Source organism: Falco cherrug, chromosome 13 (genome assembly GCF_023634085.1).
Source record: "Falco cherrug isolate bFalChe1 chromosome 13, bFalChe1.pri, whole genome shotgun sequence".
NCBI lineage: Eukaryota > Metazoa > Chordata > Aves > Falconiformes > Falconidae > Falco > Falco cherrug.
Window position 1 is genome coordinate 5,545,174 of NC_073709.1, and position 16,186 is coordinate 5,561,359.

Sequence of the window (16,186 nt, forward strand, 5' to 3'; positions counted from 1 at the left end):
TGCAATAGCCTTTTAATCATTGCTTCAACTCACCATGTCATGATGTGTAAGCTTTCTCATCAATGAGGCTAGGAATACAAAACCAGAGAACTTCTTAAATATTTCAGACACCTGCATCTTGTGAAACAAATTTATGCTACCAGATTAAAACAAAAAAACCCGCCAAAACAACAACAACAAAAAAAACCCACAAAACCCAACACCAAAAACCAGGCAAAAGAAGAAAGGGGAAAAAAATCTTGGATCAAAAGTGTCTCCTTATCAGGAAATGAAGGACAGAAACAAAAATACCCTCCTCCTCCATGTCCTCCTCTTCTTTTCCCACCTCAAACTTGATAAAATTCTGTAATCTGACATCCCCCTGCAAAAGGGTAGCTGAATATTTACAAATGGGGCTTTTTGATGCAAGCCTGCAATTAAAAATCTCCCCAACACCGCCATTTGAGAGCTAGCAAGGCTCTGTCTTCTTTTTGTCGCTATCTGTGCTGCCCAGCTTTGCTGTCCTCCTTTATCTGCTGTGGTTGCAAAGCCAACGCGAGTGGCCGTGCAGAGTTGTACATAGGCAGCTGTGGGAAGCAAACGCCAAGCCTCAGAGTCTGTTTATTCAGCAGTGGCAGGGAAGTCTGTCGCTGGTCACTAGGCTGGAGACGTGCCTACAGGCTTGGTGTGGGATGCTGTTCAGCTGTCCTGCTTCTCTGCAGCCCGCTTCATTGCAGTCACAGTGATGAATTTGTTTGCTTTCGTAATAAGTCAGACAATAAGGATGTTGCTAAATCTTTTATGGAGCCCAAAGGCAGGGCTGTTGGTTGATATTCATTTGCTGTGGAGTTATGATTTGTATGACCACCAAGTTGCCCCTTGACTCAGAAAGTCCGATGTTGCAAACTTGTGTGCTCAGCAGTGAATGGAGCTCGGCAAGGTAAAAGTGGCCAGCAGATGTCTCTCAGGATATTTCTTTGCAGACACAGCTCTCCAACTCCCCTTCTTTACTGACTTTCCAGTAGCTGGGCTTGGTGGGTTATGAGAAATGTTGTATCTTACCTCTTTGCCCGTCCCTTGCAAATATTACAGCCACAAATACATGGCTTTGTGATACTGAGGGGTTTTTTTTTAAGTCACAGCCTAAATGAAGGGAATATTTTATAAAAATAAAAAAAAGGCAAGGGAAGGCAGCTCCTTTGTGTCTTCAGGAATTTCATGATTATTTACAGCCTTTGCGAAAATGAAGCAATGTCACTCATGGGGACGTGCAGTATTTTAGATCACTTTGGATTGGGAAAATCATTAACATTGTTGGGATTCTGCTTCATTTTGCATGGGAGAATCGGTAGATGGCAGGAAAAATACTCTGCTTGCAGGTGCAGGCTGTGTCAACATGAGGCAAATCTGCTAATCAAGCTGTACCTGCTGAGCTATGCTGGCAAATTTTTCCTTGGGTAGACTTGGCCTAAGTCTGAGCTCTTTTCGTTAGCTGGCTGTACATTATCCTCTGTATTCAGATGGAGAAACTGCAGCAGTGAGGATAAGTGGTTGCTCATGGCACTGAAGGAATTAGTTTTAGAGGTGGAAGTGGAAGGCTGGAGTCCCCTGGTCCCAGTCATGTTCACACCAGACCGCCGCATTTTGGCTTGGATGGGGTTTAAAGCTCACCACTTAGGTCATACAGAAAATGCGCACACTATTATCATTTTGCAGGAGCTCTCCGTTGGCATGATCCATGTCTTTGAGAATACAATAGTCCATCACCAATCCAATCATCTTTCTGTGACTGAGGGGTTTATGCAATTATAAAAAAGTGGATGATTTGAATGTTCTATCCCTCTTGTGGAATTATGTTTGGAATTTATCCGACAAGACAGGGAAGGGATTTTGTTTGTTTTGTTTGATCATTTCTTATCACAGAACTTTGTTTGACTCAAACCACAATGATACAAGCATTCAAACACCACCTTCAGATGTAATATTGATTTATAAAACAGCAGTGCACAGCTGCTAAGCTTCACTGTTTCATACAGAAGGTCTTCAATTCCCAACAAATTACTGGCATTTCTACCTATTTACAAATTAATGTTTCCTCTGAACCTTGTGCATTTCTTATTATTCTAGTCTGCTTGCTTCAGTTTCTGCTTAGAAACCTTGTGTGAGTGTGTATTATGCAGTGATAGGGCAGCTTTAGAGCATCAGTTAAATTGGAGTTAAATAAAAAAAAATCTAGATCAACGTTTATCCTTAGGCAAGTTATGCACTGAGTGAAATTAAACTACTATATGTACTTGTAGATTGAAGAATCAGAGGTGGAGGATGGGTCAGAAACACTAAGATCAAAGTTTTTCTTCTTTGAAAAAAATCTCTTTGAAAAGCCCCCATGCCACCTATTCTGCTTGTTAATGTTTTGACTGGAAGTGTCTGGCAGTGTCATCATCAGCAGAATAATTGTAAAGACTTTTTTTTTTTTTTTTTTTTTTTTTGTGAGCTGACTCTAATAGCAAAGCAATGGATCCTTAGCAGCCTCTGTTATATGTCTCTTAAGGGAATATTTTTGTTAATTGCAAATATTTGATTGACAAACATGGGATGCAATTAGTAGGCAGGCACAGTAGGAATGTGCAGTGAACTGGATCTCTGAACCAACAGATCTCAACTCTCTCAGCTTGATCTGAAATAGGCTAGAGCATTTAAACCATATGTTTCCCTCAAACTTTTTCTTTCCTCTGAAAATTCCTTATTTCCCTCAACTAACCTTCTTTCACTCTCTGCACCAAGGGAGCTAATTCATCTACTATGATCACGTCAAATAAAGACAGAAAATTCTACACAAGCTTCAGACTTATGCTGCTTTTTGACCGTGGCAGTAAAATTTAATGTGGACAAGACTATACATGCCAGTTGTGCCTTACAAAAGCCCTAGGTGAAAGAGAATACAATCTAATTTAACTTTAGACATTTTGAGCTTAATGGTCTATTTAAACAACCTGGTGCCATCTGACTACATTTATCAATTATATTTCTTTTTATTTTTACAGAGTACTGTCTTTCTGGAAAGGCTATAATCAAAACTTATCCAGATAAATTGTGTTCAGATTCTGTGGCACGAGAAAGAATTCAAGGGATTTTGGTGTTTCTGTATGTTCTTTTTCATAAAAAAGATGGCTCTTGAATCTTTGAAAGGAAATTGATTTTTATTATTATAATAGCCTAATTGTGATAGTTTTCATAATTACAGCTAAGAATTACCAACAGGAAATGCAGTGTTGTTTTTAGATTGAAGTGTTGACACCCCGGAAAAAATTACTTCTGGGTAAGCAATACCTCTTCTCTCAGGGAAAGGGTGCTTATTCCCCCATTTCTTATGACAAGGGACACTGGCAGGAAAACTGCCTCTGAGGAATTATCAGTTCTTTGGGTTTTCAGGTGGTTTCTGCTCCCTCTTTGTGATGTCAGTATCATCTCTGCAATAGCCCCATATGACATCATGTGCCGAGTGTTGTTGAACTCGGGGAAGCATGAGCAGCAGGAACTCCACGCACCTTCAGATCTTCTGCAAGCAGATCCATGCTGCACTACATGCTCCAACGCTGGGTCAACTGCAAAAGCAGCCTAGTGCGTGGCCTGGAGCCAGTGGGGGAGGGCATTTAACCGGCTGAGAAGCTCATTTGCAGCTGTCTTGGATGTGGATGCAGTCCACTTCAGTGTGCCGTACTATGTCAGGAAGATATTTTTTTTACAGCTAAGCTACAATTGTCTTTTTCTTAGATGTTGGGAAGTATGGGCACCATTTGGCAACTTCTTCCAGTCTGAGTAGGAGTGCTTGTCACTCTGTTGGTGAAGCAACAGAAGCTAGAACTACCCTTCTGCATTGGTATTAGTAGTGTGTTTTGTTGTATTGCCAGGGAATAATCTGAGGAAAATGGAGAGGTCACTCCCTCCTTTCTATTACTTTTTGTATGGCATTAACCAGTCTTATATTACCTATTTTTATTTGTGGAAGTCCCACATCTCTGTCGGTACTCATGAGCAGCATGAGCTTGTACATACCTACATCATCACACTCCGTTACAGCATGCATATTTATAAAATCACGTGAAGGGGCTAATGAAGGGGCCCGATCCTGCAACATTTACTCCTGCTGTGGACTACTCATGTGATTAAGGCTGACTCACATAAGTGTTGCAAGATCCAGCCTTTAATTTGCAAATCCCAGTAACGGTGTGTGTTAATCAGACACTTCATCAGTGAAAAGAGTGCTAGATCCGTAGTAGCTGTATGGTAAGGCTATAAATACAAGCTAGATTTCTTAAAAACTTCCTCACAGAATTTTGCCCCTAGAATGGAAAATATTATCTCGCTGCTGTGTGAGTCCTGAATGTAAAATTTCAGATTTGTTGTAAGTAGCCCCCCAGAACTAACAAAAAAATAATTTCCATCTGGAACGTTTCATGCCATGCATTTGTAACCCTCTTACTGAAACAATATTTAACAGGGGCATTTAAAAGATGCTCAGTCTAGCAGGTTTGATAGTATTTTTACATAAGGGCAGTTAATGAATCCTTTGCAAATCCGTGATAATTTAGACAAAGCTTCATGAGGGAACAACTATGGTATGGCAGAGTTATTTTAAATTCTGATCCAGGTACATGCTTGGGCTTGTCAAGGTTGCCCTTAGTGAGGACCGGTCCCCTACAGATAATTCTTTTTTCACACTGGAGCCGTTGTTGTGTCTCTCTGTTTAAGTGCTTGACAGAAAATGTCCACAGTTAGGCTGTGCATAATGTATACTGTCAATTTGTAAAATCTTTCTATGTGACTGTGTTGAAAGAGGGACTTCATCACAGGTTTTGTGTTCACAGCCTCACAATTTAAATTTTACTGTTTTGTCATGTAAATGTAATTCACTTAAAATATTTAAATTGTCCTTAATTAATTGAGAAGGGAGATTATCATTGTGGTGAACTTGTAGGCAGTGTGCAGAACAGTACTGACACCATTTTGGCAAATACAGGTGATGAATGGTGTTGACATGAACGGCTGCAGTTACACAGTGTGCGTATACACAAATTATACCGCCATGTGTGTTCCTCTGTGTTATGAAAGCCTTTTGTTTATATATACCCAGCTATACATTTACACATTATGTAAATAAACACACATATGCCCATGCAATTTAATTGAATATATAGCTATGGGTTAAGAGGCATGTTACTCTGATGAAAAACATCTTATGGTACAGAGTAAAAATATTTCCAATGTGCTTTTGAGCCTCCTGTAGAATTTAAGAAGGAACTGCAGAGATTTCTGTAAGGTAGTGGTTCAAATCATTTAATAGGAAGGCATTGTATTTGTTCAAAAACTCGAGGATGTTGAATGGCAGTCTTAGAAACCCATCGAGTTTCATCTTTATTCAACTCCTTTTATTCAATTACAAGTTTTTCCATGAGTCTTTGGTATATGCAAAATGGAACATTACACTGTGAGTTTTGTTTCAAATTAGGCACATACTTTTAAGGCAATGTGCAAGAAATTATGTCTGTGGATTAGTCTTTCCAACCATAAATTCCCCCCAAACCGACGCAAGCATCTCAGGGTGGAATGAAAAGTTGCCTCAGGTGCATTCAGTCAGCCTTGGGGGTGCAATATGGCTCTTTGATGTGCTGAGAGAGAGGCACTGAGCGATGGGCTAGCGGTGCCTCCTACCCACTTTTCCAGGCTGTTGGTGCTGCCATGGCATGCTATGCCTGGAGGGGCTTGAAGAGGTGGTCTCCTGCTGGAAAAATGCCTTTAGAAGCTGCAGGAGGTGGTGATCCCACTGCCGAGCCCCACCAGGAGGGAGATTTTTCTGGACCTCTCTCTGGGGTTGCATTGCATGTGGCGCACCCTCTCCCTGGCCCTGATTTGGGAGCAAGGGGGGCCTGCGGGGCAGTGATACTTCTTCATCTTGGTGTAGGATGCCACAGGCCATGTCGCAAGGTGACACGTCTCGCTCTGGCAGAGCCCAGATGCATGTGTCTGCCTCACAAAGAAATCTCTTCTTTTGCTTTTTGTTTGTTGGTTTTTTTTCCCTCCATCTCATGCACTCAGCCGGGGCGCCTCTCCTCCAGCTGTTCTGTGACACTGCGCAGCCATCAAATGTTGGAAACCCGGATCAGAGAGCAGCAGTGACAGACTCCCAGGCACAGGCAGGCCAGGTCCCAAATCTATTGTTCATACAAGAAAGCTCAGCAGTGACTTGACAGGTTTTAAAGCACTGGAGAACTTTACCAGGAAGTTTTCGTGCTTTTCTACTTGTTTCCCTCCCTTTGCCTCAAGCCAGATGCAAAAGATGTGCCATTTTACCGATTAACAGAAAAGGGAATATAGTTGCTTCTGAAAACATGTACACACACGTACACACAGATAATCAGGTATGTGAGAATCAGCAGTCCCTCTGCATGCGAGGGCTTACAACTGTGATGCTTTGTAGTATTGCATTCAGACACCGTGTTCTGAGCGTCTTTGTTATCATCACCTGATAAATAAACAGCCCTAAAATTACAGAACTTATTATGGTAATTGAGTGAAGAAAAGGAAATGCAAACCCTGCCTCACTATCTATTACATTGCCACTGCTAAAGTTGCCTAAACCTGTGCTACTCAAATGATATTGTAATATTAGCCTTCTTTCTTTTTTCACAATGATTGTTTTCTGTCCATCTCAAGCTGGATGTCAGTTCATTTAGATTTACATCAAGTAGTAAATTAAAATAATCACTCAGCAAACACTCTCAGCTCAGTTTTCTCTTTCAGTCAGGAGTTGCGAGAGATGCTTGAAGCATTCAAGCAGAAAATATTGCTGTCTAGATATTTGTCCTCTGGGTGATAAAGGAGGCATTGTCTTGGGACCCACTCAGGCCTCGGAGCTGATAGTAGCTGTGCATCACAGCTGTGAAGTGCGCTTTGTTATGTGTCTGAGGATTAGGGTTCAGGACCTTGTTTTTCTTGAAATACCAGACTGATCAGAGCTGCATATGTTCGGGGGAAAGCAGAGGTCGATGGTTCTCTGTCCACATTTTTACTAGATTATTCTTGGACAGAACTCTGGGAGAATACCCTGCAGCTTAAACCATCCCAAGAGTTTTTCATATTCTGCATTATAACCATCATGGAAAAAAGGCTGTAGTTTATCTATCTGCATTTGAAACAAAAGACTACAGCCTCACAGACACTCCAGGCTTTGGACCCATGCTGGAACAGGCTGGATCTTGCTCCTTTGTGTTCCATTTATGGTACAGCTGTCCATTTAGAAGCACAAATGCACCTTGATATAATAACCAAATCCAAAGAATGTCAGGCCTTAAGGATAGCACAGTCAATCTTCAGATCGACACTTAATCTTAAAGCAAGGGTAGAACTGGGGTGGTGTACATAACAAGGGTTGAGGGAGGGGGGGTGGGTGACAAAAAAAGGCTGTTCTGTGTCTCTAATCTGTCTGTTTCAGAAAAAGAGGATGTGGATTTTTTTTTATTATTATTTAAAAAATTAATCTGTATCTTCTTTCCCACCCCCAGGAAAAAAAAAACCAAACAACATTTATTTTGGCAAATTAGATGTGTACAGAAGTAGTCTTAGTGAAAATGCTATCATGAATTAAGGTAATACTTCTATTACAGTTGGTGAGTTGAAGTCTGAGTAAAGACTGCAAGATCTAGGCAGTATCTGCTCAGTCTCTGAAGCAGCCTCATCTTTGTAGCAGCACAGTATGGGAATTTGTGGAATTTAGGATTTGGGGACAGACTGCCATCTCCCTTACGCTGGTGTGATACTGCAGAAGCTAACTGGATTCTACTGCTAGTAATAGTAAGATGGTGAAAAGAACCACCACTCTCTGTGGCTCTTTTGTTGCAAGTGTATGTACATACATACGTTGCAAAATCAACTTTCAGTGTCAGTCTGAATCTATCCCTTCCAGACTGGGGCCCTGATCAATTGGCAGAAGATTGCCTTTAGAATGATTAATGTTAATTGTATAACCCCACTGATGGGATGGAAGTGAGAACAGGTGTTGCCCACATGCAGTATGACACCTAAGGATTGGTTGCAGGTATTTCTCTGCTTGAAAACATGTCAGTGGGCACAACTTTGAACTCCATCAAACTTCTGCATAATGGCTGAGGGCCACCCATACATCTTTACTTTTAAAAGTAGGCCAGCATGCAAAATGGTTCTTTCTGTCAATCAAAATATGTAGTTATGTACCAAAATAGTCTTGGCTTAAGTCTGAGGTCTGGAATTACCTCCCTTGTACTGAGTAGGGCATGTGCTCTGCTCTCTGGAGCTAGGAGAAGGGCCTGAGTGATTTCTGCAAAATTAAGCCTAGCTTTAGTCTTTGCTTAGTTCTTCCCATCCACCTTTCTTCTATGGAGCCATCCCTGCCCAGCATTGGGCCTGGAAATCCCTACTGTGGCTTCTCTTTCAGGCTCCAGGTTGGTGGGGTGGCTCAGGTGCTTCTCTCCCCGTGGAAAGGAGAGCTCGGTGCTGTCCTCCAAGAGGATCACAGCATCCTGGAGAGGATTTGAGACATTAGCCTGAGCTTAGTGGGCTACCAGCTCAGGCCTAGGAGTAGACCAAACAGCTCCTGAACGTGTTCCTACCCATCCAGTCTTTTTATGGACGTCATTGCCATTCAGATGAGACTCTTGGCAATTTTGAGATTTGGCAGTCTTGGCAAGGTATTTTTTCTGTCTAGACAAACTGGTTTGCAAGTTAACTGGCACAGGATGTGGATTGAGGAGCCTTGGTCAGAGATAGATCTGTGTAATTATTGTTTGAATTAAGCTCTAGTCTCCTAATGTAGTTATACAGTTGTATTCTTATCCTCTGTATTGCTAAACATCCTCTGGCTTTATCACCCTACTGCATGCCTCTTCTAAGGGTTTATGCTGGAGAGATGATGTGCATGGACAAAAGTGGTGACATGTGGTATGGGGAGAAATGATTTCTTGTAACTGCACTGTGTGCTGGCAGAACTGATTTGCTGCATTTGTGCATTTCTGCCTACAGAAAACTGGCATCGTATTAAGGCATTTATCATTGGAGATATGCTAATAGCAAACTTCCAAAAAACCCACAGGGTAACAGTCAGTGTATCATTTCTTTATAAGCAGTCTTTTATATTTAGGTATTTTCCTTCACTTCTACTTCCTCCTTTCTTAGGAAATGACCACGGGGTACTGACCTCTGCTTTTGTGCTCATACAAATCCCCTCTCTGTGTTTTGTCTTCTGGTTTTTTGGTTGGTTTTTTTTTTTTTCCTCGCTAGTTTTTTTTAAATGTGTTTTGGTTTCTTTTTTAATGCTTTGAAAGGGTTTGGTTTATCCTTCCTCACTCATGCTAGCATAGGTATCCATCAGTCCTCTTTTCTCCTGGACTTGTTGCTACTGATGCTGCTCCTTTATTATGATGTTTTCCGTGCATTTTCCCCCTTTTTTCCTAAACTACTTTTACCTCTTGTTTTGTCTGTCTCATATCTTCCTATATCCTGGCAAAACATACGAGAGGTGTCACTTACTTTTTCTCTCTGACCCCTCTCCGCAGCCCTCAGCTCTGCTTCCCTCTGTCCTGCAGAGACTGATACCTCTGGTGACACTTTCCCAGTGCCACTGGGCCTGGCTCTGTTCCCTTCCTACCGTACCTCTGCTCTCCTCTGGTCTGTCACACTATGTAAAGTGCATGACAGGAGCACTGCACACACAGTGACAGAGCTGTGCTGGGAGGCAGAGCACTGTGGCACGATGGCCCGAGCTGCGTGCACTGCCCGAACGCCACCAGCAATACAGTACTGGGCAAGGAAGGGTGCTGGCCAACAGCAGGAACATCCCTTTTCAGCTTGGTCTGCCCCACTGAAGTCAGGGAGCCCTGTGAGAACTTCTGGGGAATTTTTATCGAAAACCACAAATCAGGCTCTTCTCTCAAAGCTGGACAGCAGAAGGGGGAATTCTCTTGTTTATGATGTTAAGATAAAAGAAAGACAATGTCCTGAATGAAGGAAAAAGAAAAGCTGCTGGGGCAGAAGGTAGCTACAGCCTCCAGCTTCTTATGCGAACTCACGTTGCTGAAGAGCATGGGAGGCAGAGGTGTGAAGCCTTCCCCTGCTGGTAGCTGTTCCCTCTGCTTGAATGAAGGAGACAGAGGGGCCAGGATATTTTAGGGTAAGGTATTTTGCAGGTTTAAACTGGCATACCAGTAATTATGTTATCTTTGTGGACTTCTAGCAGCTGAAAATCAAATCTCAGAGTTTTATCTGATTTGAGTTCTTCATGGAAAATTGTACAAGCATTGACACAGGCATACTGTGATGCTTACTGAAGTTATTTGAAGCATACATCATTTTCTAGATATCTCAATACCCATACAAATGTGAAATTGCTGAAATTATCAAAATATTGACATAAAACTCTATGCAAAATGAGACGCTTCTGTTTGTGAGTGGTGTGGCTTGGGGTTTTTTTGCTGCTGTCACCAATCACTGCCATCAGGGCCCAGCATAAAGCCAGGCACTGGAAGGGGGAATTCCCCTAGTTCTTTGCAATAAAAAGCCAAACCAAAACAGCAACAACAACAACAACAAAACAAACAAAAAAAACCCCCAAAAAACCCACCACCAAATAAAAAAACCCCAAAACCACAACAGAAAGAAAACAAAAAAAGAGGTAATTTCCTGACTGCAGGAAAAGAACTACTGGAGTAGAAGGTTACCAAGGCCTCTGGCTCCTTGTGTGTTGCTGAAGAGAGTATTCAGAGAGTTCAAACACAAGTAGGAGGTCTCTGAATGCAGGAAACAAGCGACGTAGTACACGATGAGAGAATTAAGCACAGAGGTTACCCTGTGTGCATCTATTCCCAGCAAGAGTTATCCAACAAATCCTTGAAAGAGACATGTTAAAGCTTCATTATAGCTCTTGCTAATTTGAGAAATGTCAGGAATGACAATATCATTTTCAACTCAGCTGTTGGGATCTCTGTGTGTATATCTGATTAGATGGTACATACTGAAAAATGCAAGTAGTCCGCAGTAAAGTCTTTGTATAGCACCTGGCAGAGTGGCATCACTTCAGCATAAATAAATTATATTTGTAATGTCTTTATGATATAACAAAATCTCAGTATTATGGCTGCTGTTGGAGACATGAAGAACTATGCCTGGCTTATGCCATAATGGTTGTGGATTTACATCAGAATAACTCATTCCTGGTGCCTTCCTGCTGTACGTGGGCTGAGATCCACAAGGATCTCTGAAGTACTTGTTCTAGTTCAATATTATGGAAGTATGCAAATTGTAGGCGCAAACAAATGCCTTGCATTTGAAGTTTTCTTCCCTCTATCAACACAAAAAAAAATATCTTGATGTTCTTCTAGAGCTTGTCTGGTGATAGTGGGATCTCACAGTGGGTTCCCTTTGGAATACGAAGTCCGCTGCTTTCTGAGCAGCACCATGCATTATTCCAGACTAAAAGGGCAGATGAAAGGCAGACTTGGCTACAGCTGCTACCTGGAAATCCGGAGGCCCTTGTCTTCCTTATTTCATCTGTTGCTAGTCAGCTGGAAAGCACAGTGACCTATGAGTAACGTGGTCATCCCAAACTCATGCTGATAAAACCTTTACACTAGCGCTTATGCCATCTCTCCCTTTCTATTTCTCTGAGATGTTCTGATCTAATCTTGACTTCCTTTGAGGTAGGGCATTCTGTCTTAATGCCCTGCCTCCCTTGGAGAGACAGAGAGAAATTGTTTTGAGGTTTTTTTCGTTATGTTTTTGCCTTGATAGACTTGTATGCAGAACTTTCATACCAGTGAGTGAATATGCTTTATGGCCATAGCCCAGGGACCCTTTGGACATCACTCCTCTCGATTAGTGGCTGCTATTTAAGACATAGCAGAAGAATTTCCAAATCCCAGAACATCAGTTTGGTCCAATAGGCAGTAAATCACCAAGTATAGCTTAGAGCAGCCTAGAGTTGGGAGACAGAAAAGCTCAGCTGTACTTTGCTCTCTCCACCTTCCTGGCAATACTACGTGTGTCCTGGCTGCCACTGGGCAGTCAGTCCACTTGGCATATTTGTAATCCTTTATGTTTGTTTGAGCTGCTAATGAATGTTTCTCGCTTATTCCTTACAGATCGGCATGGGGGATTGTATGGTGGATTTAATGGTGGATTTCTACAGCTGAGGGACAACTATCTGTGAATTTCCAGGTAGTTGCCATTTCTTCTGCTTTTTTTATGAGCTGCTGTGGATGTCGTGACCTGTTCTTTGTAGGCTGCAGTCCTCTCTCCTTAGTCGCTAAATGCGTTACCTCAAGATCAGACTGTTGTCCTGGGTTTCATCTTAGAGTTAACTTGAAATGTAAAGTGAAGGATGTTCTGGCTACCCAATCAGTATCCAGCCTTTCTGTCCCACCAGCAGCATTTGACCAGAAACCTACAAACTGTCTATTCATTTCTGAGAGGATTTGCTTGCATTTTATGAAGGTATATGTGGTTGAACACCTAATGGATAAAGAACTGTCTTTCTGTCTGTATTATCCTGCCATAACTGTGGTTAATGGAGGAACTCAGTGGCAAGGCAATTTCTTGTCCTGAGAGAACTACTCTCACTTTTTGGCTGGACAGAGTCTTCATCTATTTTTCACCTTTTTAAGGGGCTGAGGTTTACTTTGAATTTTTGTCGTAGATTTTTAAATGTTTCATGCTTACATTAGCTTTATACCGTTCTTTGAGAAACTCAAATTTAAAATAAGTGCTACAGTGACGACGCACAAAAGAGCATTGCGTGCGATGGTTTAAGGATCACCATACCACGAACACACTAAGCCCCAGTCACGATGCCAAGCCCATGGCAATGGATTTGTGTGCTGCCTGACAAGGTTGTTCAAGGTGCAGCTTTAGTGAGCCAGATACAAGCAGACTGTTTTTCAGTTTGGCACTCAGCCATCCTTGTTGTGATAATGTTGGTATTGTAAGCTCCTTGGGGCAGGAACTGTGGTTTTCTGTATGTCTTGCATCACTCCAAGATTGTGGCTAGCATTCTGTGAACTAAAGCTAGTAAATCAAAGCCAGTTTTTTTTCTCATGCACTTCAAAACCTACTCCATTTTGGAATGAGAAAACCACGTACAGCTCGCTGCAGGCTTTGTCAAATTATTCCTCCCCTTCACACTTGGACTCTTCTTCATTTTCCACACACTTAATACTCACCCAGCTCCTTTCTGTAACTGGCAGCTGATCCAATTACACACTAGAGGTAGAAATACTGAAGTCTTACAGTTCAAATGTGGAATGATATGCATAGTCACTTTGTCACTCAAATCCTTTAAAAAAAAAAAAAAAAAAAAAAAGAAAGAAAAATCAGACTAGCTGGCCATAATTAAGGGCAGAAAATAGAGCACACAGTTAATATCTCCGTGGTTTGCCAATACTGGGATGTCACAAGTACCAATCAGGAAACCAGAGCCATGTGGCTTCCCAGATAAAAACACTGGCTTTTTACTTCTGGGGCTACAGTTCAAATCCAGCTTAAGGTTCTAAATTAAATGAGACCCTTAACCTATGCTAGAACACAGGATCCCTTCAGGTCAGAGCTGAGGTTATTGGCAGGTCAATGTGATGAAGCTTGTATTCTCTTGCCTTCAGCACACTTAATGGCATAAACAAAGGACTTATGGTCCAAACCCTGCCACAGCACCAAGAAGCCAGAAGTGTATGGGCACCAGCACCCAGGTACAGAGACATGGAAAAAGGAAAACCTGAATTATCAGGTGGCATGAATGTAGGCAGCATTGGGTCAGTGCACTGTAGGTTTCTGCAGTTTTCTGCAATGAAGCACTTCATGGTAATGGACTCATCTGCTGCTCACAGGCAGCAGCATCTCAAAGGCAGGCTAAATTTCGGGTCAGATGGGTGGTGCTGTGTTCTGCCTGAGCTGTTTTCTGGGCTCCTTGATTCACTTTCCATTGCATTAACAGTACAAAACTGTAGCCACAGTCAGATGTGGGATCCCAGTGGCACCATCAGCATATGCAGCTCCTGGACTGTGTAAGTTGCCTGTGCAAAGTTGTGCCAGGAGAGAACTTGCTCATTATTGGAAAGGATCCCAGTCATTTACTAGGGATGATAATGAAGGCCCAATAATAATGACCCACTTTGAATTAGGTGTAAAGTTAGGATGTAGGCATCAGGTAGCTAACAGATGCTTGCACTGTTGGCATTTGACTGCTGTATGTGTAGCGGCCTTATCTGTGTGTCTACTTCCAGAATTTCATTTTTGGAGAATTCTGGTTCAGAACCTTGTCTGGATTTTTGTTCAAGACTGTCCAGAGAGCAGTTTGCATTCAGCAGAACAAGCTTGTAAAACTGCATAGCAGTAGCAAAGGACCTACCAGATTACCAAAAGTATAGGAACCTGTAAGCCTCCAAGCTCCTCCAGCTCCAACCAGAGAGCTAGAGCTGAGAATCCCATATGACGAAAAACAAGCAATAATTAAAAATCCCTATTTTGCCCAAAGTATTCCTTTGTTCAAGGTATGTAAATATCTTCGTCTGCTTGTAAGTTATTTCATTTTTGGTTAGCTCAGTAATCTGAGTTTGGGAGTAGAGGAGTCTGAAAGGAGCGTTACTCTGAAACAAAACACCTGTCTTTCAGTCAAGACTAAATTGACAAGCAACAATTTAGTTGTCTAAACTCAGAGCTTTCAGGATTTCAGACTACATAAATGCCAAGATGCCTAGGTAGGGCTCAAAGGTGAGCGACGGTGTAGGCAAATATACTTCAATTATCCAAACCCTGATAACTCTCAGTTACCTGAAGTTTAAACATATCTGCCTTTACTCTTAGTTTCTACATTTTTCTGTAAAAACTCTTTGCACTGAATCACCTATGTCTTTGCCCAGCATAGTCTGTAAACTTTTAAGAGCTTGTCTCCTGAGGAACTTAGTGTGTCTGCCAGATCACAGCATCAGCAACCCCTTTCTTACGATGCCTGTAATTATCCCTTCATGTTACCTGTTACATTTGGATAGAGGTATTAAAGTAAATAAATCATTGTTTTCATCTTTGTTGTCTCCAGCTACATTCCACTTCTCCATAGGCATGATGTCACAGAGACAGCCTTCATCCTAATACAGAGTGCATACATGCATTGAAATGCCATTCTTTTAAGGAGTCGTAGGGAGATTGTGTCCTCTAATTAGCAGCCAGGCAATCGGATGGACTTTGCTAGTTAGCAGAATTCACCATCAGTAGGTCGGATTTCATGGACCATGTTCTTATCTTTGTCCTCTCCTGTAAAACCTTTCACATTGGCTGATATCCAAGAGCCAAATATGCCTTGATTTCCTTACTTTTGGAGCTTGAAAGCTGCTAAGATCCAAATCAGGACCCTCAGAGAAATTTTGTCTGACTTCAACACTTTTTTTCAATACATCACAGTTACTTTTGAGGGGGTATGTTGTGGTTTCATTTCAGAGAGGTAGCAGTTCACATTTGCAGGTCCCTGCACCAGCTATAGAACTAAATCAAAAAGTTCTGACTGGCAGAAAAAAATGGCTCACAGGGAAGTATGTGAGGCCTCTTCACCTCCTTTTGCACCTTTATGTTTTCCAGCCTTATTTTCACCCCGTTCCTGACTTACATTTGCCACTTTAAGTTTCTCCCAGCGCTTTCTAACAACTTCTGTTCTCCTGTCTATGGCAAACAAGTGGCAAAGAGAATCCCTCTCCTTTTCTTCTTGCTCTTTAGCAAGCATTTTCCTCTTTATACTTCAGGGGAGGAATCTAAAACAGAATAAGGATAGGAGATTTTTGTTTTATCCCCAACAGCAAGGACTCTGGGGAAAAGAGCATCTAAATAAGCCAGAATGATGGGCAGACCATTCTGCAAAATGAGAGGTGGCATATGCTAATCTGTGCCATGGTTCCTTTTCAGGTAAACGTTTGTTAGTGGCACTGTGGGATAAAAGCTGCTGTACAAGTTGCCTGCTCTGCAGTGGAGCATTTTGGGGTAGAGTGAGGCCCCTAAACAATAAACCGGCCCTCATGAGGAAGAATAAGGGGATTTCTGGCCAGGTCAGGCAATGTCTGCCTTCCCCTTAGCTGAAGGCAAAGAGCTTGATCCTACCAGAACAAATGGCATAAGGCATGGAGGATCCAGTATTGCACGGGAA

The 16,186-nt window shown here is 42.0% G+C and overlaps 1 long non-coding RNA gene across 1 annotated transcript in view; it reads left to right on the plus strand.

Moving 5' to 3' along the window:
- Nucleotides 1-12,224, plus strand: part of LOC114017668 (uncharacterized) — a 451,432-nt gene extending 439,208 nt beyond the window's left edge. The window contains exon 4 of the long non-coding RNA XR_008735044.1: nt 12,147-12,224. This is a non-coding gene — a long non-coding RNA (uncharacterized LOC114017668). The remainder of the gene's footprint in view (nt 1-12,146) is intronic.
- The last annotated feature ends 3,962 nt before the right edge of the window (nt 12,225-16,186 follow it).